The following is a 22,438-nucleotide window of genomic DNA, read 5'->3' on the forward strand; positions in this document are numbered from 1 at the left end:
TTCTTTTAATAAATTTGATGTGGATAAAATTTTATTCACGATCAAAAAACTTTTTTTTAAACATTTATTATAATATAAATATCATTTTAGCAAATTTACGATTTAATAATTAATTGTTAATAATTTCTTAACTGATTTTTTTATTTTAATTTGATTTTTATAATTAAATAAATATTTTTTTCAGAATAAAATACGAATTACTATTTATTTAGACATGTTTGAATGCATAAATATGATATTTCAGCGGATTGCAACAATCAACTGTTTTATACTGAGAATTAACATAAAATTATGAGCGTAAAATTGTAGGGAGAAAAAAAAAATAGTTAAATTATTTTCCTCTTAGTTATACAAGTGGTTATGTAGATACAATAATTATTGATTAACATGTTTCTAAGAAGAGGTAAAATATCATAATTAAATTCCTACATGGTTTTCATCGTTCTTTCAACTCTAGAATTTTTTTTCTATTAAAAAAAATGTTTTTAGTTACTTATAATTTTCGTAATCATCAATTAAAGATGATGCATTATATAATTAAATAGATAGATTAATCAAATTAGGGAGTAAAAGGCTGAATGTTTGGATATTCCAACAATTCTCTAATGTAATTAATCAAACCTGAGTAATCTATATGCTATCCTACTATGGTAATTCGTCACAAGAAATCGCCCAGAACATTTAATACTTTAGAATCCCATTAAAATCTAAACCTACACCCTATTATGTTCGTAGTATAATAAGTAGTATAGAAAATGGCATGAAGGAATATTGAAGACAGTTGAGAGGAAAATAACAAATCTAACGAGGTAATTTGAATGTCCTGTTAACGGATTCTGGAGATCGGGATACGGTGTAAGATAGACCGGTAATACTAGAGTGGACACTGGTCAACTGACTTGTTCTTTTGCATGACAAGGTGTAAGACGACGAATAACCAGTTTAATATTATTTTCTTCTTAACGTTTCTATTCTTTATTTTTGTTTGCTTTCTCTACTTTATTTTCAATTGATTACTTGATTTTTCTACACATTAACAGTATGTTATTTAGAGAATATTGCTAAAAGATGATTTACGTTTATAAAAGTACAGAAAGTTCATTAATGATATTTATTCATTTGTTTTAGCTTTTTGAATTTTTGAAATAATTATCGACACTCTTTTCAGTTATTAATATAAAATTTTTAACAACGGAATGAAGATAGAACTCTATTCAATAAATATTATTTACGATAAATAATAGACAAATTAATATAATAAATATTTGTAGAAAAAAAAAACTCATATGACCCATAACAAAAAGTATTTACAAAAAATTTTTATTTAAAAAGAGAATAAATTTTACAATTGTATGAAGTGAATTGGCAATTTCAAGGGTACTTATAACCCAAGTAATTCGCGAAGGCGTTGATTAGTAATATTGTGCAGGTCTGATGAACTAGGGACCCAAGTTGTGTCGGTGGACTAGTGTAAGATGAGTCTGTAACCTCGTTACGATGCTGCAGGGCAATGATTAGAGTAGAAACCCTCAAGTATTATATTGTGACATTGCTATGTAGTGACTGATGTAGGTGTCCCGCTTGTAGAAGACAGACGAATTTTACCACCCCTTTGATTCTCAGTCGACCACATCCAACCCCACATCCCAATGTCATTGAATTAATAATAACCACCTTCCGTTCTACCATCGCCCTATTTTAGCTTTTAGTATATACTCCCCAGATGTTTTTGGCCTACAAGGTAGTAAAGAGAAAGAGAAAGACACTCGAAAGGACTTGAAACTAGGCAAGAACTTTGATGAACGGAGAGAAAGAGCGATTAGGTTGGATTAATTCTAGTCTTGGTTAATGGAAAAGCAAATGTGATAATGGTGGTGGAAGGTTGAAAAAAGTGAGACATTTTAGTGATATACATATTAAACATCTGTGGGTATTCGTGAGAAGTAAAAAATATTAATCATACAGCCGATAAAGCTGTGATAAAAAAATTGAAGATGAAATAAAAACATTAAAAAAAAATTAAAAGGGGAAGGAAGGAAGGAAGGGAAAAGACAAAGTAAAGAAAAGAATTGTGGGAGCAATCGCACAAGGGTTGCAATTGCTATACGTTAGTGCTGCTTGTACGTGTAGAAACTAAAAATATGGGGGGTGAACGTAGGGTGGATATCGACAATACTCTAATCAAATGTCATGAATCAGCGCCATTATGCGCATCTGCGGTATGAATTTGTAAATATGCCTTGCGGCATTCATCCGCGACTCCTGGCTTTTTTAACGACACTAGGGGTCATGGTTTACTATTACATTTTGTCTACACCTTCTAAATTTAATTTATATTATTTTTACTCGAGTGTTTAACTGTCTCAATAGACATGAATAAAAGTTTCTTAATAATCCTTGTGAATTTATTTATAATAACTCTCATAAAAAAATACTTTTAATTAAATGGAATTTTAAAAAGTATCATTTCATTCGAAAATTTATTTCGCCTTTATATTTTATTCTACTTGATACAGATATAATATAGATTACACGAAAAAAAGTATATAAATGATAGATGTCTTATCGATAGAATATTAAAGAATAAAAAACTAATTTTTTGTTTCTCTGTGTAGCCTAAAGAGATTATGCCAGTTAGAGTGATAGCCTCTGTGTCAAGGACACCTGATTATCTCTCTTTCAAAACTGGCGACGAAAAATATTCAATAGGAGGTGTTAGAAAAAACGTGAAAATTTAATCGTTAAAATTATTTCAATAAATATTTGAAAATCTTAAAATAACAGTCAAGTGATGTTGCATTTATAAATATGATATATAATAAATAAAAACAAGATTGAAATAATTATTAAATCAATTAAATTAATGATAAATATTATAAATGATAAAGCTTATAATATAACTCACTCATACAGTTGCATCGTCTGAACCCATTAACTGTTCTGGTTTTAGAAAGGACTACCCGTTATGTTATGCGCTTTGTGGTCGTATGCTCTTTTGATCTACCCCATAATTAATCCACCGAGGTAACCGGAGATGCGTATAGGCGTACAGGGAACAATCAGTACTACACGTACTCATCGACGATGCTAAAACCCTGCGAATTCATTGAAAGGGTATCAGTTAAAAAAAAATACTGAGAAAAAAACCTACCACTGATTAACATTTTAATCAGTACAAGTCACGTGCCCCAGTATTTCTCTTTTTCGCAACTGTATTCGTTTCTGGGTTGAATCTCGATAATCATTACTACTGCATCCTCGACTACAATCTTAAATCACACATTGAAATACATTTGATCCTAAGCAAAAATAATTACTTGAAAAAAATAAACCAATATCCTGAATGGTCAATCAACTTTTAAGTAAAAAGTTATTTTCAATAATAAATTTTATTAATTATAATTAATAAAATATATATCATTTTTTTTTTCTGTTGAATATTAAAAATTTCTTTATCATAAGATTGAAGTAATGACAGTGGTGATAGAAACACAAATATATTTAAAGATAAAAAATGATTAGCTGACATAAGAGTTAGAATAGATATCACACGCATATCATTAATCACGTATTATCAATCATGTACAAGTTTCGCAAGATCATTCGAAGACGAAGCAAAAAGATGTAAATATAATTGATATGATTTTCAAACTAAATTCTCACTTAAATAAAAATATATTTTGATAAATTTTATGACCTATTTTTCAACATTACAACACTTTAAAGCAAAAATCCCCCACACTTTCGATTTTCCATTATTATTATTATTCAACCATTATCTATATTTGTACATAATATAATATATCCATATAAAACGGTGACGTAAGTATATATCATGTTTTGCAGTTCAATTGACGTTTCCGGTTGCTAACATTATGATTTTTCAACCTATTATTTGCAATTGTTGATGAGAAAATTGTAGATGAAATAAATCACTAGTCAATTTACAAATGTTGACTTTCATTGTATTAATAAATATTAATTTACTGTCAATTTTTTTTATCGTTATATAATAATATTAATATATTTCACAACTTTTAAAACATTTAAAGTAAATCCAGTGTTTTTATAGGATCAGATAATAACATGTCATGGTCCTCGTGACATTTGCATGCAGCTGTACTCCTTCTACTGATTTTTCACCTGCATTTATCACGTCCATATAATCCAGCAATTTTTACTAGTTGGGTCAAATGTCATCTATTACCTGCTTAGCAAACCAATCTGATGTTGCTCTAAGCATATTATTCTTTAGCCATCACGCAAATTATCATAAGCATAAAATTAGATATGTATTTATTTCCTCATTAAAAGTATCACTTTTAAGATCGTAGCAATAACGGAATGAGAAAGACGGACAAGTTGACGCCCATCGAGACATTTGACGCGTGTTTCGCATAAATTTATTTTGCCTTCATTCTATTGTCTCTCCACAAGAAGAATCGTCTCGATTATATCTACTAACCTCGTGCAACTTTGGCTTTTTATCTATCCCTGTTGCACACCTTCATAGACATAATAAAGGTGATAATAAACTGTTTATCTCTGGAACATATCGTAAACAAATACGAGAGTTGAATTGTTATGATAGTGTGAAATGCGAGAAATATGTTTTAAATTAAAATATTAACCTTTCTTCAGATGAATAAATTCTATTCTTTACTTAGACACGTACTAGACATCGTTCTATTGTTTGTAGATTACAGCATTTTTTTCAGATAAAAATACTCTACTTATGTTGCTTATTTATGATGGGAATTCTGTGAGAATAATCACACTTGGCTACTGTTAAAGAAGGTTTTAAAATTATCAACAGGGTTAGGATGATAAAGAAGCATTAAATCTTCATGTTTTTGGAAGAAACATTGAAGTAAAAAATTAAGAATAAGATTAAAAATTATCATGATTTACTCTAATTTATTGATTTTATTTTTAACAAAAAAAGTTGGAAAGAAATTTAAAAATATGTAGATTTAGGTGATAACAAATGTAAAAAATAAAAAGATAAACAGCTGTTGTGATATTTACTACAACTATTCCGTTGGAGACAAATGCATTTTATTTGATAGGTTGGAATTTGAATACTTGAACTGTTTTTATTTCTTAAAAATAATCAATTCAATTTTTTCGTTGTTGAAGAATCAAAAGAAATGTAAAATATTTTACTAAACATCAAAAGAATACTTTTGAAACTAATACAGAAGGAATTAAGAAATTGGTAGTGATTTTACTAGACTCGAATGAGAATTATCAAGGGTAGAATAAGTATAGTACAGATCTTTTAAAGCAGGAGACGAGAAAAGTAACACATCCAAAATAGGGAGCGATAAATTAAAGCCTATCTTTGGTGGGTTAAATACATTAAAAGCTCTAAGCGATAAGAACCGTTTGTCGGCTTTGAAGTTAAGTTTCTCTTGCCTTATATACTATCTTTTCTGTCTTGAAAAACCTTGCATTATTCTTAGTTTCCAACTGAAATTGATCTTCTATTTCTTTCTTTATTTCTGCTAAATTCAACAGCTGTTTTCTTTATATCATTTCTGTATTAAACAAATTTTTTATTGCTGCTAGAAAATCCAACAGATCACGAATTTACAAGTTGGTCTGTTTGAAGGGTGAAATTTTCCAAAGCTTAAAAGATAATGTGGGCGACAGGCGGCGTTCGAAGACGTTAGGAATCTACAATTACTTAGCAATTAAGAAGCGATTATTTTGCATAGAAACTCAGAATAACCTCCATCTTTAGCAAAGTGTGCGGCATGTCACCAAGAAGTTACGTTCGAATATTTTAACGAGTCTCTCGTAAACTGATTCCAAGTGTAAAGATGTAACTTTATGTATAATGAAAACTATATTCTCTTTGTTATCTACAAATAAATCCCTACATTTTTTACTTTTTTTTTTTCTTCAATATTCATTTAAAGTCGTGAAATAAATGCCAAAAAATTATTTTAAAAGTTCTTACCAGCATATTCTATTTTTGATGGATTTTGAATTCACTTTCTTGATAAAATCATTATGATCCAGGAGCGAAAATATTCTGTATCAACTTAATAATGTCTACATTGGGTGAAAAAGATGTTTAGCATAGTCCTCTTTGGATATCTTGGAGTCTTAACTCTGGAGTGTTTCTCTCTTTATTCCTATTCATCTGTATTTTTGTGATAGTTTGATTCCAACTTGTGTAGTAGTTGTAGACCCGGAGGGAGATACCCACGGTATTGTCGTTGGCATCGCTTATCCAGTTGGATTATCGGAGGGAATAAATTTTCATGCCCTCTTTCGACATTGATATTCGTCATGGCCATAGAGAGGGGTGTAGACTCGCGATTGGGATAGGTGAACAGAGAGTAAAAGTGAAATTTAATAAATACTGGACTTTGAAACAAAATCAATATAAATATTGAATAATGTATCAGCATTAAAGTTAGGTTTAGAGGGAAAAAATTCTTTCAACATTGTCACAGTTGAATTCGTAAGTTCAAGATCATGCTAATATTCTTGATGTCTTCATCTTTGGTTCAGTATGGCTTCCTGGTATACTTCTTTGACGGTAGTTACATTTATTTGTATACATATGCACATTATATCTATTCCTAGTAAGCCACAAAACATATATTTTTTTGATGCGGCATCTCTTTAGGATGTCAGAGACATTCTAGTGTATGACGTGAGATCGTAAAAGTCTTCTTGGTCACAAAGGCCTTCTTCATTACTTCCAAAATACCTTCACTGAATTATTTTACATTTCATATGAAATTCTTTATATTGCCTCTCAGCTATTTATATCATCAATTTCACCAAGACGATTAACAAAACAAACATGCTTTGATTAATTCATTTATTCATGGTATAACATTTTATTACCATGACTAAATAATCAAATAAGTTATAGACTATTTGGTATATTAGGTTTTCAAAGCTATTGTTAAAAATTGAGTGAACCTAATCAATTAGCTGGTCATATTTTTTTTAATTTCAATTATTAGCCTAGATTATTCATTTATTGATATGAATAAAATTATAATGAATTTTATTCATTGAAAATTAATCCAAACAGAATTAGATTAATTTCATTATTTTATTAAATGATAAATTTGGTGTAATTCATCTGACAACTTACTTACAAGTCTCTTGATCTTTTGCATTGTTAGTTGTTATAAAATTAATATTGATATTGAATAGCTGAATTATTAAAAAAATACGTATAATTTTTATTAAATATTTTTAATAAGTTTTAATACAGTGAAATTGGATTTTTGTATTGTAATAATTCCCATTGTACTTTATTTGTTGCTGTTAAATCAATTCTTTCTATGTCACATCATGAGAAATAATGAGATTCTTGAGGTTTTCAATTTCCTGTAGCCAATTAATCTCAGGACGAATTTGATTAGTCCTATATAGCTTCTTCTAATCATTGTCCCCTTGGAATCACCCCTACTAAATGATTATTTTCCTCTTCCTCCAACAGTTCAGCCGACGAGGAAGAATATAAGGGAAATATCTCACAAATTCAGCAATTCGTATGGCCGAATTACTCGTAATCCTGTGTCGTTAGTGAGATTGATGTTGAGGATTTCACTTTTGCGTATCTCGTGTGTTATAGGTGCATGCAGTAGACAAGAAAGTACATTACAAAGAGGACAGACAAATGAACGAAAGCAACTTGTAATGAAGTGGGTGGACACCATCGTTCGTTACTGTTGTCACACACAAGTAATATATATATATATATTACTTGTACTTGTACTTGTATATATATATACATATATACAGAGTGGTGAGGTAGAGATGAACATGAAAGAAGAAATGAGAACGAAAAAGTGTGATAATGTGCAAGAGAACAAGAGATGGAAAATCAGCAAAGAGCCTGGGGCTTTACGATGAACACGATCAATCCACTCTATCCTTGACCACAGTTTGATCCACCCTCAGTGCCTCCCTCGAGTCCAGCCATGTCGGATTATCAACTACCCTCTCTGCCTTTTTTTCACCTTTTTCTCTCTTTTATTTTTTAGTTTCTCCGCTAAAATCTATACCTTCCGATAAAGTTGAGAATTTTAATCAATTTATATTCGTAATTCAACAGTAAATTAATTTATTTTCTTTTTCTCTATCCATATTTCTATATAAAATTATTCGAAAAAATTTAAATTCAACTTTTAATTCATTTCTAACAAAAAAAGGAGAAAATTTCTAAAGATTTTTCCTTACTTCTCCTTTTCAATTCATTAATAGAAGATTTATTCGCTGGGTAAGTATTCAATAAAAATAAATAAATCACAAGATAAAAAAAAATTGCAATATAATATAACTGCACTGGACCAATTGAAAAAAATCAACAGATGTCAGTGGGTAATTTATGTACTATGAAGAATCTATTTACGATCTTCGATCATCTAATTGATAAAAGAACGGAACGAAAAGAGCAACGATTCGATTCTCTTCAATATCCTGTAGTTTATCTTCATTCTCTATTCTTAGCTAGCATGTATATATACAGAAGAGGAACAAGGAATATAATACTAAATAGACAATTATACTGAGACTCTCATAAAAGTGAGGGCGCAAAGGCGAATGAACGAGAATGAGTAAGTCAGATAGTCTGAAGGAAAAGCAACAAAAAGAGATTCCAACCCTAAGGCGGCGTGTCATCAGTTTCTGCACTCTTCTCTCTTCTCTTCTCAGCTTCAGAGCGTGCCGAATCCTTGGATGATCCGTGCGAGACCGTTGCACAAGTTTATTGCTCGATTCATTTTAAAAAAATTTTCCTTTTTCACAGCCACACCTTTTACAGTCACTCAATAGAAATTTTATTTCTTTTTCAACTAAAGTTTAAAAAAATTTCATTATCCATTTATTTGCTTTAATTTATTCTTTTTTGTCTAGCGAATTTCACGAAATTTATGTAGATTTAATGTTCCGTTTATTTTGACGTATAAAATAAATTATTATTACTATTAAATGTTCCCATTTAATCGTTACATCACTCTCATCTTTATTATTCCAGTTCTCATCGACTTCGTTCAGCCTCCTTGAGTGTGAATCGAGATCAAGAGAACCTCAACGAGATATTCGATAGGGGTTCATCCTATCCGTGACACAAGACACGTGGCTCACTTTTTCTCTTCTCTTTCTGATCTACTCACTAAGCAAGCCAACCACTTGAACCTGCTGATCACGCGGATCACCAACAATACCTTTCGAGCGATGCTCACCTGGCTTTTTTTTAACCGGCTCCGGTTTTAGGGGCTAAAAAAACGAAAACTTCCTCTCGTTAAAGCGAAGCAAGAGGCTATAAATACTATTTTACAGCATTTTTAGAAATAAAATAGATTAATCTTAACTGATAAGTCGGTAATGAATGATGATGATAATATATTTGATGATTGTATGATAAGAGGAACATATTAATATACTGCACTTTATTCAATATCAACCATATCATATCGACAGTTTGCTTTCAATCTGTTACCCATGATATATTCATTCTGCATCAAATATCTTATCTGTACTATTGATGCAGAGTAATAATAATAAACCTATTGTAAAGAGTTTCATGAACATTTTCAACTTTCATTCACCAATATCTATTTCTATGGTTACATGCCACTTTATTATCAAACTTATTTTCACATAAGACTTTATTATAGACTTATCTGCTACCCATAGATTTATTCAAAACAATATCAAGACTCGTTTTTAAGATTAAAAAATATCAGCCAATAAGATAGCATTAATTGGGGTAAAATTCCATCATTTCAAAATGACTTGGAGAAGTCTCAGATGGTTTTTTTATTATTCCAAAATATTATTTTTTATTGTTTAAATTTTAACCTTTATGGGATACTAAAAATTGTGATATATGTGTTCTAAAGAAGATTGTTTAATAAATATAAGTATTTTTCATGCCAAGAGTTATTTTTTCATCAGTATCCATCTCCTTAAAAGTTTACAATATAATGGACATAGCTATTTCCGAATCTTTAGCCGGTTTACAAGTAGCCAGGTCTTAGGTCAGTCCATAAAGAAACATGACTTACATCGTTGCTATACGTGTATTTGGTCGCAACCGCAGAGGTTTACCATCTATCTGTCAAGATGTCTGTGAACGTCTAACATCAATGTTACTTGTTCATTCTTACTCCTTATCTTCTGTTACTTGTATACATCAGCTTATACTCTTCTTTCGTTTAATTTTTTATTTCTTCAAGTATCGAAGAACTTCATTGCCTAGTGCCATGTTTCTGTCTGATGATGTTGATAAGTCATCATCAAAATTTTATAAAAATTTTCCCAGTTATAAATAAATAAATAAATAAATAAAACAGAGTTGAGGAGTTTTAATAAATAGTAAAGTTGGTTTATTTATTTATTTGTGATTACTATATTTATTTTGATGAGGTTTAAAAAACAAAGTTGGTATGTTGGTGAAGCGAGCCACGCTGTCTACCACAAGCAAGAAGTTGGCGGTTCTTTTCCACAACACAATATCTAAGCATAAGCGTGGCCAATAACTATAAGAAAGAAAATCTCTTAATCGGAGATCTGGACCTCCACAGGGCATTGAGGTCTTAGCCCGTGGCTTCATACTGAGCTTCAGTATATCTCTAGTGTCTGACCCCAGACACCACCAACTTCTTTTATTCTAAAATCCGATCGACACATAAATCATTAAAGTGCTTTCAATCAGAAACATTTTAATCAACTTCATTCAACCTCATCAATTAATTATTTAATCAAACAATTATCATTGATTTTTATCAATCCAATGTTTCCTACTGAAGCAATAACTAAAAAACCTTTATAAAAATTTTTTATCAAGAAGATTTGGTTTTTTACAGTTGAAAAAATTTCCATGAGTTTTAAAACACAAAAACTGGGAAAAAAGAGTGAAGGAAAAGAGACTGGACAAAACCGACGGCTTTTGGTGAGAATTGTATTTTTGGCAAAAGCCCTAGACAGAAGTTCTGCAGAGTGTGTATAGACAAAAAAAGAAAGAAATATCCTGCATGCAGACACACATGCAATACATACATATAGACATTTATAACAACGTTTCGGACGTTCTCTAGGTGTTCAAGAGGCTTCATTCGACATATTTTAAAAAAGTTTATTCGTAGCTCTGACAATAACTGTTGCAGAGTGTTTAGAGTAATGTTCGTTTATCCATGAATGTTATACATATAGATGTACATATAGGCAGATATGTATAAAAAATATATTCGTATTTAGTTGTCCATATGTTGAATAGAAGAGTTTTATTACTCTCTTCTCTACTGTGCTACTCGGAAATCCCTTTTACTACTTTTTTGAGGTAGACACCGAAACACGGGCTGACCACATTACTACCCCAAACATTTTTTTATCTCACTTTTTTTTTCATCTCATGGTATTTTGCGACTTTAGTTCTCTTCCTCCCAACCACTTTCGCTGTTCTCTTCTTTTCGTTTACCACCACTATCCTTTTCTTCTCGAGCCAGCCACATAAATTTCAACCCGGTAGGTACTCTGTCGAACGTAATAAAATATCGCGCTTGTATCGTAAATTCCCTTGGCATATTTTCGTGAATGCCACAACGTTTTTTGGACTATTTTTTCTTTCCATTATGTCGTTAATATCTATAAATTTTTTTTTCAATTTTCAAGTCTTATCGTCATAAATATACTCATTGCAACCACCTGACAAGAATTATGATTACATTTTTCAATTTAATAAATAATAATAATAATTTATTAGTCACAAATTCAACAATTAATTGCATTTTTTAATCTCATTCCAACATGCTGTATGGTTTTTATTTTTTTCTATAACTTCAACCTCATCTTCTCCCATTTTCATAGATCCTATTAAAAAAGTCCATAAACAAGTTCATAGCTCTTAAAGTATTCGAAGACAAGACAAATCCATCCCAATTCACTTCTAGACAATTCCTGACTCTTCGACTGTAGAAAGAGACTGAAATGAGAGGAAAGAGGAATGAAAGAAAAAAAGAAATATACTGCTAAAAACAAAGTGAAAGGGCTCAGTCGTTTTTACTTTTCCAACATGCACTCTATGTAATTGTCCTCTGCCTCCCTGTGTCACCCTTGCCACCCTTTTATTCAAGCTGCAGTATTCTACTTTTCAACTTGCAACACTGTTAACTTACTATCTTTATTATTAAGGTGTACATTCAACACTGAAAGCAGTTATGTTTCAATAAATAATTATTATAAATTTGTTGAGTTTATTATTATTTTTTTTTTAATTATCTTCATTATAAGTTTCTCATTTGTTAAATTTTTATTCAGGTAGTTGCAATAAAAGCCATACACTTATTATCCTAGAACTACACGTGCACTTAAAATTGGCAAAAAAGTATTATATGTGTACACAAATAGATGAAAGGTTTGTGTTGGACTTTCTCTGTTATTAGAATTTTTTTTTGTCAATGTGTGCTAAACATGTCGTTGTTATTTTGATGACGCGCAATAAAGCTTGTACACACTCAGTACAATATCGCAAAAGAAGAATGTATATACTCGGAGTGGTCATTATGGAGATTGGAACCATTTCTGAGTTTGTATATGTATAGAGTGTCAATAGTTACTAACTCGTAGATTATTCAATGCGACTTGCTAGTGTCATGCATCGTTATCGCATTTTATTATTGGTGATCTCTAATGAATAGTTAGTTTTTTTTTATCCCATTCCAGTGTGTTGTTACCTTTTTATTTCTTAATAAAGTAAAATTACTATTCATGACAGGTTATAATCATGATGTAATTTTTTAAAATAAATTATTTTATTGTTGATCCATTTTCAATTATATGTAATATTATCGTTTCCAATTAATTTGTTTAAATATTTACATTTATTTATTCAATCAAATTAATTATTGGAATTATAAACTTGTTTTTATCTTCTCTATTTATTTATACTCATGCAATAAAAATATCATTATTTGGCTCGAATAACGAAATATTCTGTTTTTTTTTTTAATCAACTTGAAGTAATTTCAATTAAATTAGTTAATTTATTTTATAACATTAGCTAAAATTGAGTATAAAATTATCAAGATTTTGATAATTATTATAATAAAAATTCAAGCACATAAAGATACGTCATCTAAAAAATGCCAACAATTTTTTCGCAGTTGTTCATTTTCACTCTCTATTTTCTGATACCTGTAAAATAACCAGGAGTTTCCTGTCGCAGTAAATGCAACTTAGATTGTTCGGCTTGCTAAGTATAGTAACTAACGAGGTGCGCGTCGTGATCGTGATCATAGCAGCAAGGAAGAGATTTCACGTTGCTGAAGGATCCTTCTTCGGGCGCGGACATGCAATTAACTACAGGCTACGGATGGCTCCAGGGTCGTAGAGGTTCTCGATGTGCTTGTGAATTTAACCTCTCGACCGTTAAGTTTGAACTCAAGCTTCGACGTTATTTTATATTATGAAATGTTGATAGATTTTTTGCTTTTGAGAACCACTGGAGAGTTTGGCAGTGATAGGTTTAGTCATATAGGTCCTGTATGTATGCACGTGTCAAACATTATATGACCACGTTACTATTAAATACGTCAAAGAGTGTACATTTATGGCTTATTGGAAGACTTGCTTTCTTTTATTTGTTCACTAGAAGATGCTGGTGAATATATTTTTGCCTGGTCATTTTTCGTGTTTTATAATTATGTGCTTGTAATTATTGTATTCAATTTTTTTCTTTCCATTGCTGTATTATTAATATAATAGCTCAACCATTACTTGATGTATTTATTCAACTCTGAATTTGAATTTTATAATTATTCCCACCATAAAAAATGAATATTAAAAAAAAAGACCTCTTTTATCTGAAAATTCTTTTGAAAATGATTATCGTCGTTGCTTTTACGTAAAAATAAAATGATAAATTTCGAAATTTTGAAGAAGGATCAAACTAAAACTGGATTCAAATATACACATATGCATGAAATGTAAGACCACATCATAGTATAAAAGGGACGATGACGATTCGGTATAGAAAAGAACTCTTTATTATTCAGGATTTCAGGCTGTTCGACCAAGATATGGTGAATTATGCATGGTCAGTCAGTACAACAGGGATAAGTCCTTTTCCCATGCATATTGCGCAGCGTGCTACGATGTATATAATGTTCAGAAAGTCCAAGACCTCGTATGGCTACTGCGGATGATAGATGGATGTGTCAATTTCATTGGTATTCGACAACCAAGCAATGGACAGCTACCTCCATCCGTGTCAATCGCTAAATTGTAATATTCAACAGTTGTATAAGATTGACGTCCTTTATCCTATGATAGTTTATCTGTTGAAACCCAACTTTTAATGATACGATCATTTCATGCATTAAATAAAATTATTTTTGATATATTTAAACCCTTTGTGTAAATTAATGTGTGAAATGCCATCGACATCAAATGATTTTATCATGATTTTTTTTTTTTTTATCATAAAAATAATTTCACAAATTTTATTTCTAAAGAAAATCAACAATATCATTTTCAAAATTAATCAAATATATTGTTTTATAACTAACATTTGCATTTATTAATTTAAAACATTTTTTATTTTTAAAGATACGAGAGTTTTGTTTCAAGACTAATTTTAAAATCTATAAATAAAAAAATAAGAATAAAATTTAAAGATAGTTACCATGAAAAAATTTGCAATAAAAAATATATTTTTTTCCAGATATGACTATTCATTAGGCCTAGCTACTGATATTTATTGGAATGGGATCAAATTGGTGATAGCAATAGAAATAAAATGCCATTAGAGTATCGTCAATAGACCCGCTACTTTTGAATGTTACCGATGGCCATAAAGATCAAACTGATTTGCTCAGATCATCAAAGATTAAAACGGAAGTCAATCCCACTGAAGAGAAGGATCAATGCATATGTTGATCCAAAGCGGAATATTCTCGAAATATAAATGACGGGAATTAGAATTCGTTACTGAAGCTGCTATTAAAGGTTGAATTCTCAGCAGTCACGAAGCCTTGTCGGTCAAATTTATTAATGCGGTCGTGCATATACTCGTTTGAGTTGCCCATCAACGGTCAGCCCACCAAATACCGCTGTGCATATATTGAATATTCGTTTAATATGAATGTATAAATATGTGTAGAGATTGGTCAGTATAGGTGTAATTTTTTTTTACCTTTCTGTCGTAATAATGGTGCAATGTTCCGCTAAAACATCCTACTAGATATGTCAACGCGCATCACTGCACGCCCAAAATACAAGTATATGTCTTTTATTCTACTAGTGCAAGCCTCTTGGTCTTTTTTAAACGTCGAGGATCTAAAGACCCTCTTGAAAGTATTGAAAAAAAATTCCTTTTATGATATGCCGTATTTAATAATGTATATAAAAACATGAATATAGAATAGACATTAATTGTGATGATTTGAATGCATAAAAAGTCAAATTTTCAACGAATCAGCTGCTCAAAGTGATAAATTGGACTTTTATTATCGTATTAATGCATAAAAAAATTCGATATTAAATGTTTTTGGAGTAAATTAAAATTATTTTTATCAATTAATAACGTAAAACTGATAATAAAAATTTTTAATTGCATTTAATAAAACTTTGAAGTATTAAAAAAATATTTTAATATTTTTAAAATTATAACGTTTTTTTTTTTTTTTTTAAATAAAAAAAACCCGTTTAAATAAAAAAATTTTATGAAATCAATCATAAAACGAGTTTTAAGACAATCCATAAATGTACCATAGCTTAAGTACCCCATCATTCTTCAAATTGAATAAAAATTTGAAAAAAAATAATACATAAGCGATGCATTTTAACAAGTGAAAAAAGATATTAATAAATTTTTTGACAAATGTATTTTAACAAAGCAAGTCAATTTATCTGCACATAAACATCTCCACCCACGTGTGGAATTGGTACAATGGAGCATAGGCGAAGAAGATACTCATCTGCATGTAATATTAGCGAGTACGTCCAACTACCCACGAGTGTATATATCTACATAGCTCACAAGTGCTATGCACGTTGCAGAAATCATTTCCACGGCTTGCCGACCCAGGATTCCAATGAATAACAATAAAGCAAAAGACCGCAAAACCACATAGGCTCGTTACGTGCGACATTAACTTTCGGCTAAGCTTCATTTATGTAAATCTTCAGGACATCTGTTTTCAATGGTTCACATTAAAGTATCATAGCTTCGTGCATTATAACAACTATAAAACTACTATATATACTTTTTTATGTTTCTTTCTAATATAGTTTTATCCACACTGTTGACCAATCCTGACGTCACTCGTTCCTTAAAAGTTCATCAAGTTCAAACAGATACAGAGTGCACGCCACTAACAAGAGCAATTAGACCCTCTACGTCTGTGTTCTTCGAAGTTATTGCTAAAAATAAATACAACCACTTATGATGCTGCAAGTTGATACAATTTGTGCTAAAGTCCATCTGTAGCTTTCTAATGTTTGATTCAATTTTTCCTCAAATATTTTATTTTTATCCAACTCATTCTCCTAAACACCCACAATTTATTTCATTCAACTTCTTTATACTTCTTTAATTGGAGATGTGTTTTAATAACTACACTACTAACAGTCTATTACTCACAATAACTCCTTATAAATTCCATCTCTAATAATAAATAAATAATTTTACAAAATTTTAACAATAATGTTTATTATTATTCACTAATATATAAATTTAATTAAAGTATGTATCATTTAATGCTACTTTTTAATCTCTTATTGAATAAATTTGATCTATAGCTATTTTTATAAACTAATTTTTTTATTATCAAGTCATAGATAAATCAATAATATTTAAATGTGATTGTTATCATGTCTCAAAACTTTCCATTGTTATTTATTTATTATGACTTATAAAATTTCATGAACAAATAAACATAACTGTCTGTTATGATATATAGATAACAAGATAATAGTTTATATATAATCGTAAAACGATTTATTGTTATTTCAATAGTGTCTTGGTTGATTGATCAAGTGCAATTTAATCAAGACTAACGTCTCATGAGCAATGGTGATCCTATAGTTATTGGAGATATTGCTTGACTGACTAGAGATCACCACTGCTTGGAGAAAGTGCATATGAGATTCTAGGGTATATGGATTATTGGCCGTTTGGTGCGACCCGTTATGACGGTATGTCTGGAATGTACGTCAGTCATCCATCCATTTAATTGAACTTAATGATCCGATATTAGAGTCGTGCGAGAACTATACGTGTTGGGTGTGGAGAATATTACTGCACGTTTTATGGTTGCCGCGCGCCGCTGACTTTAGTTTCTTTTTATCAACTGGCCACTCGGATTCGCACAATCTTTAAGAGCACGTGCATTAAAACATTTATCAGTTTTCTATCCCACCCATTTCGTTCGATTCATTATTTATCTATAAATTACATCCGCATTATTAAATATAATTTTTATTTATCTGTAGAGTAGCATTTTTATTTGCGAAAAATTCTAGGAGTTTTTTTATTATTTTATTTTTAATTTATGCACCAATGAAATTTAATTGATATGTAAAAGCTTTTAAATTCTTGTAAATAAATTTGATACTTACAAGGTGTCTTAATCAAATAATTATTTATGATAATTTTAAGAACGGTTAATGAATATCTTCCATCTAGAATATGCTTAATGGCTTCACAATTAACTGGACATTGAAATAAAATTTGAAGAAAAACTTTTACTTTATACAAGTCTTTCCTTTTCTATCATCTCCCTGGCTGTTATTTCAAAGCAAAACAATATGCACATGAAATTTTAAGTAGGCTAATAAATAATCATAAACTAAAATAATGAATAGGCAATAACTGTTAAACAACTTGAGCCATTTTCTAAAATACTTTAGTAGTAAAGCATTAATATATTTAAAGTTTATTACATTTTTAGATGTATTTTATATACAAAACTACCGTTGTTTCGGAGATTGCCCGTCTACCATATGCCGCACAATGGCGACACTTTGACTGCGCCCTGTACACTTAAGTCCCCGTAAAAAGTTGAGTTTGCGAAGTAAAAATGCATGATACTCATCCGCGAACACGGTATTAAACGTACCGTAATAATGATTATTTACAACGGCGCGCTTCGTGGCACGCTCGATCACCCATGAAATTTATCGACGCGTGCGCAAGTGAATGGAGACGAGGATCCCAAGATCGCTCGTTGCTGCAACTTCAGACTCCTCTAAGACGAATTATCATTTCTTATAGGATATCACGTACCGCAAATTGCGAACCTATATCAAACCCTAATAAAATTAAATTCCTATAAAAATAACAAATTTTATTTCCTTCTTATAATATCGAATATTTTGTTGTAATTATTTTATGCAATCTATTTTAACCAATCCACACATGTTTATTTACATAATATGATTTATCGCTATTCCTAAAATCTATTGAATTGGACGAATATCGAACATTCGGGTCTCTACAGTCGTCGTGTATATTCGTTCTTTATTGGATCAATTTCAATACAGAGCATGGCAAGTGAGTTTCGGACTGATTCAAGTCTTCAGGATGGGGATCACCCTCTTGTGTGATGCACCATACGACACCACATGATTATATATGCAGAGCTTTACTTCACATATGAGAAAAATTGCAGATCATGCACAGAATCTCGTCACATCTTAACGTGCTGAAAGAAAATAAATCTTTTCGTTGTTTTATTTGATATTCTTGCTGATTATGAAATTTTATTATATTGATTTTATCAAGCCCAAGTTAGCAATACATCAATACAACATAACATACTTATGAAAAATAATTTTTCAAACAAGGTCTATAGTTTTTTTGTTGGACATTATTTTTTTAATTTGATGAAATATTTATTTAATCAATATGATTATATAGTTATAATTAAAATGTCTTTTGTATTGGAAAATATTTGTCAAACAAGAATTAATTGAATAGAAATAGGATCAATATTTAAAGAAAAAAGGCTTGTCTGATTATTGTTCATGATTCCAAGCATACAATAATAAATTTTATTTGATAATTTTCAAGAGGAATGTTGATGCTCCAAAAGTCATATCAAGTAACCCCGGATTGTCCTCTGTTTCCTCATTTTAGATGCAATAAGAGCAACAAGACGTGGAAACAATAGCGAAATAACCGCGGCTCTGCAGGAACAAAGTATAACCAAGAAAGAGAATAAGACCAAGCAGTGTAGAATGATCGAACATAAGGATTGCAGCATATAAGTACAGGAACAGAAGAAAGAGAAGGAATGAAATCTTAAAACGCGGGTGCCATAAGAGTTATGGTTATCGCTAGTTCCTATACAACCATGTGAAATGCGAACGAGCATGGAAGGGTTGCAAGTGGGTGGAGGCGAACGAGGTTGAACCTTTTGGTTGGAAGCGAATGTAACTTTATTGTGAACTTATCGCTGGCAGCGGCCAAACAATGGCCAGATCTTCGCGCGATCTGTTCCTGCCATCTTTCCTACGTTTTTCCATTTCTATTTGTTTCTTTCGCAACCATGAGTTGTGTCCCCTCGAGGGCTTCGAGAATCAGGACCCGCAAAGGCCAAGTATAGGAGAAAAAAAATAAGTAGACTTTGGCGCCGTGTTCTATCGTATTCATCGCAATGTTAAGAATTTACGGATTCGTTTTTTAAATTAAACCTTTCACTACCTTTATCCATTATAATGAACATCATATTCAAACGTGTTCCTGCCTAACGAATTCTTTTCCATCCTTATTACAATTTATGCTAGATCAAAGCCGTCCATAACAACCTAATTTTTCAAAATATTTTTTATAATCATTTATTTAATCTTAAATTAAATTTTACATTGCTTCATTAAGTATCTTCGTTGAAAATTTTAGTGGTTTATTTTAATGCACTAAAGAGTTTTAATCTGACATCACCCAATTGATTAACAATTTGGAAGTGCAATCATTTAATTCAATGACAATGATAAAAATTACTTTAAATAATAAAAAAAAAAAAAATGAAATTAAAGTCACATAGGTTAAATGTTTTGTTTTAAGTATTGTTAAAATTTATTTTAAACTTAAAACTTTGAAACAATAAAATTTTTTTCTTCACAGAAAAAAGCATTTTACTTCTTATGCATGTGAGCAAATAAATATAGCACCATATTTTCATCAAAAATAAAAATTAAAAATAACTTTTTACCAATTTTCAATCAGTTTTTGATTGAATTCTAGCCAATACATTTATCGCCAAGTATTGAATCGACAATTGAAAATAAATATTTGGAATCCTAAACACGTACGTTCGATTTCATAACGAAAATATCGATTGGTTTAATATACATAAGCATATGCAGATGTATGTCCCCCTGAGATTTTACATACGACGTATCCATCTACTGATCCACAAGCTTCGCACGGATATTAGTCAAGGGGAGTAATTTGAGTATCGGAGAAATATTTCTGACTACGCGGAAACGTGACAAATTCCGAGGGACGAGATCAACATTTTACGTCGATGAAGAATTTTCATAAAGCAGTAGCCACTTAGTATCCAAAACCGGTCATACTTTTTGGGCTTTTCCCATGACAGGATTTGCCTCCCCTTGTTTAATAGGGGAACGTATGAAACCCCCCGATGACCAAGAGATGTCCGGTGTATTACAGGGTGGTCTCCCCATATACTTTTCTTTCTATTCCCTTCGGACGTATATGCGATTGGAGTAGGGTGACCGCGAGCAGGTGGTCGACACTGACTACCCTTACTTTGATGCCTTTCAAATAACAACATCGATAGTGTTGTGAAGGCACGCTGTGATTTTTTCCTGATCATAAGATTATAACATGCACATGTCCGGAAATATATAAACTATTTTTCAATATAATTATCTAAAAGTCACACTGATTTGTTTAGCTGGATAATTACCAAACTTATTCGTGGGAATATACCTGTAAATCTGTGTTATCTATCTATAAGCGTGTTATTAAAAGATATTTTATACATGTCAAATTAGAGGAACACTAAAAAAATCTTTAAATCATTAATTTTATTCTTCGATATCTCTTTGGGTCATTTAATTAAATGTTACATCACACTTTAATGAGAAATTATATCATTATTCAGCTGAGTAATTATTTAAATTGCTAATTTCATAATATAAGTTATTGCAATTATTGTGTCTAGCCAAATTTGATTTTTTATGAGATGATTATGATTAAAAAAAAAAAGGAAACTATTGAATGGCAAAGAATAATAATCTACTGAGAACAATAGACTAGATAATGATTGGTACTTGATCGTTTATTCTAGAGACTTGTGAAAGTATCGTACACAAGCTTTCCCTATGATACATAGTTTGTGGTAGACAGTAATTACTTACTTGGAGAATAAAGATGCCGACCGAAATTAAAGATGAATCGGAATTTCATAGGCAATACTAAAGAAAGAACATACCACATTCAATATAATTTTTTTCCTAGATATTATGTTCATAATAATTTATTCATTTTCTGAATTGAAATAATAATTGTCTTTTAAAAACTTGAAAAATCAATAAAAGTTGAATTCTAAATAATTTTTTGTATCAACTAGACTTGCTAAGAGTTTGAAAATTAGTTTAAGGACACTGCAATAAATGTTAATATTCTCAAACTGCTAAACAGGTTTATAATGATCTCCAACATCTAGAGTTGATCTCTTGATACCTGTGATCAGTTAATAGATAAGACTTTTTTTCTTATTATTTTTAATGTAACTCTAAACAGCTACAATGTAAGCATATCAAAGTCCGTATATGGAATGAGGAAAGAAGTGGAAAAATTGTCATTTTATCATCATACTAACTCATTTCATGGGATGGTCATGTCAGTGTACAATGTGTAGGTTCATATCATTTTAATGTCCAGCTTGTAATTTACAAAAAAATCACATTTGATGTTACAAGAATGAAAAGTTGAGGTTGCGATGAAGTAGCGTAGATATACTTATGCAGTGACGTTAATGTATAACGTGGCGAGTCTGCTCTTGGTCAACTCACGGGATCGTGAGAGAATTCACGCGAAAAGGACATAGTCTATTAGTATGATGGTGTCTTGGCCATTGTCGACAAGTTTTAAATGAACGTGTACTCATCATCGCGGCTACTATCCTTTCTTTATTTAAATTGCTTCTATCATTTACATCCTACAGGAATAATTTATTATTTATTTCATTACTTTTAATAATAGAGTTCTGGAAATTCGGACATTAATTAAGTTAAATAATATCTCAATATATTTTCAAATTAGATTTAAACATAAAGAATCATTTTCAACTCAGAAATAAAAATTATTATTAAATTGTTATGAACTAATAAATGAATGTTGTTCTTACAAAAACTTTAATGAAGACCAATAAAAAAGTGTAAGTCATTTAGGCAAACAAAATCACTCAATTATCCTGCTAATCAT

Source organism: Chelonus insularis, unplaced genomic scaffold (genome assembly GCF_013357705.1).
Source record: "Chelonus insularis isolate UGA/USDA-ARS -01 unplaced genomic scaffold, ASM1335770v1 contig_406_pilon, whole genome shotgun sequence".
Classification (NCBI taxonomy): domain Eukaryota; kingdom Metazoa; phylum Arthropoda; class Insecta; order Hymenoptera; family Braconidae; genus Chelonus; species Chelonus insularis.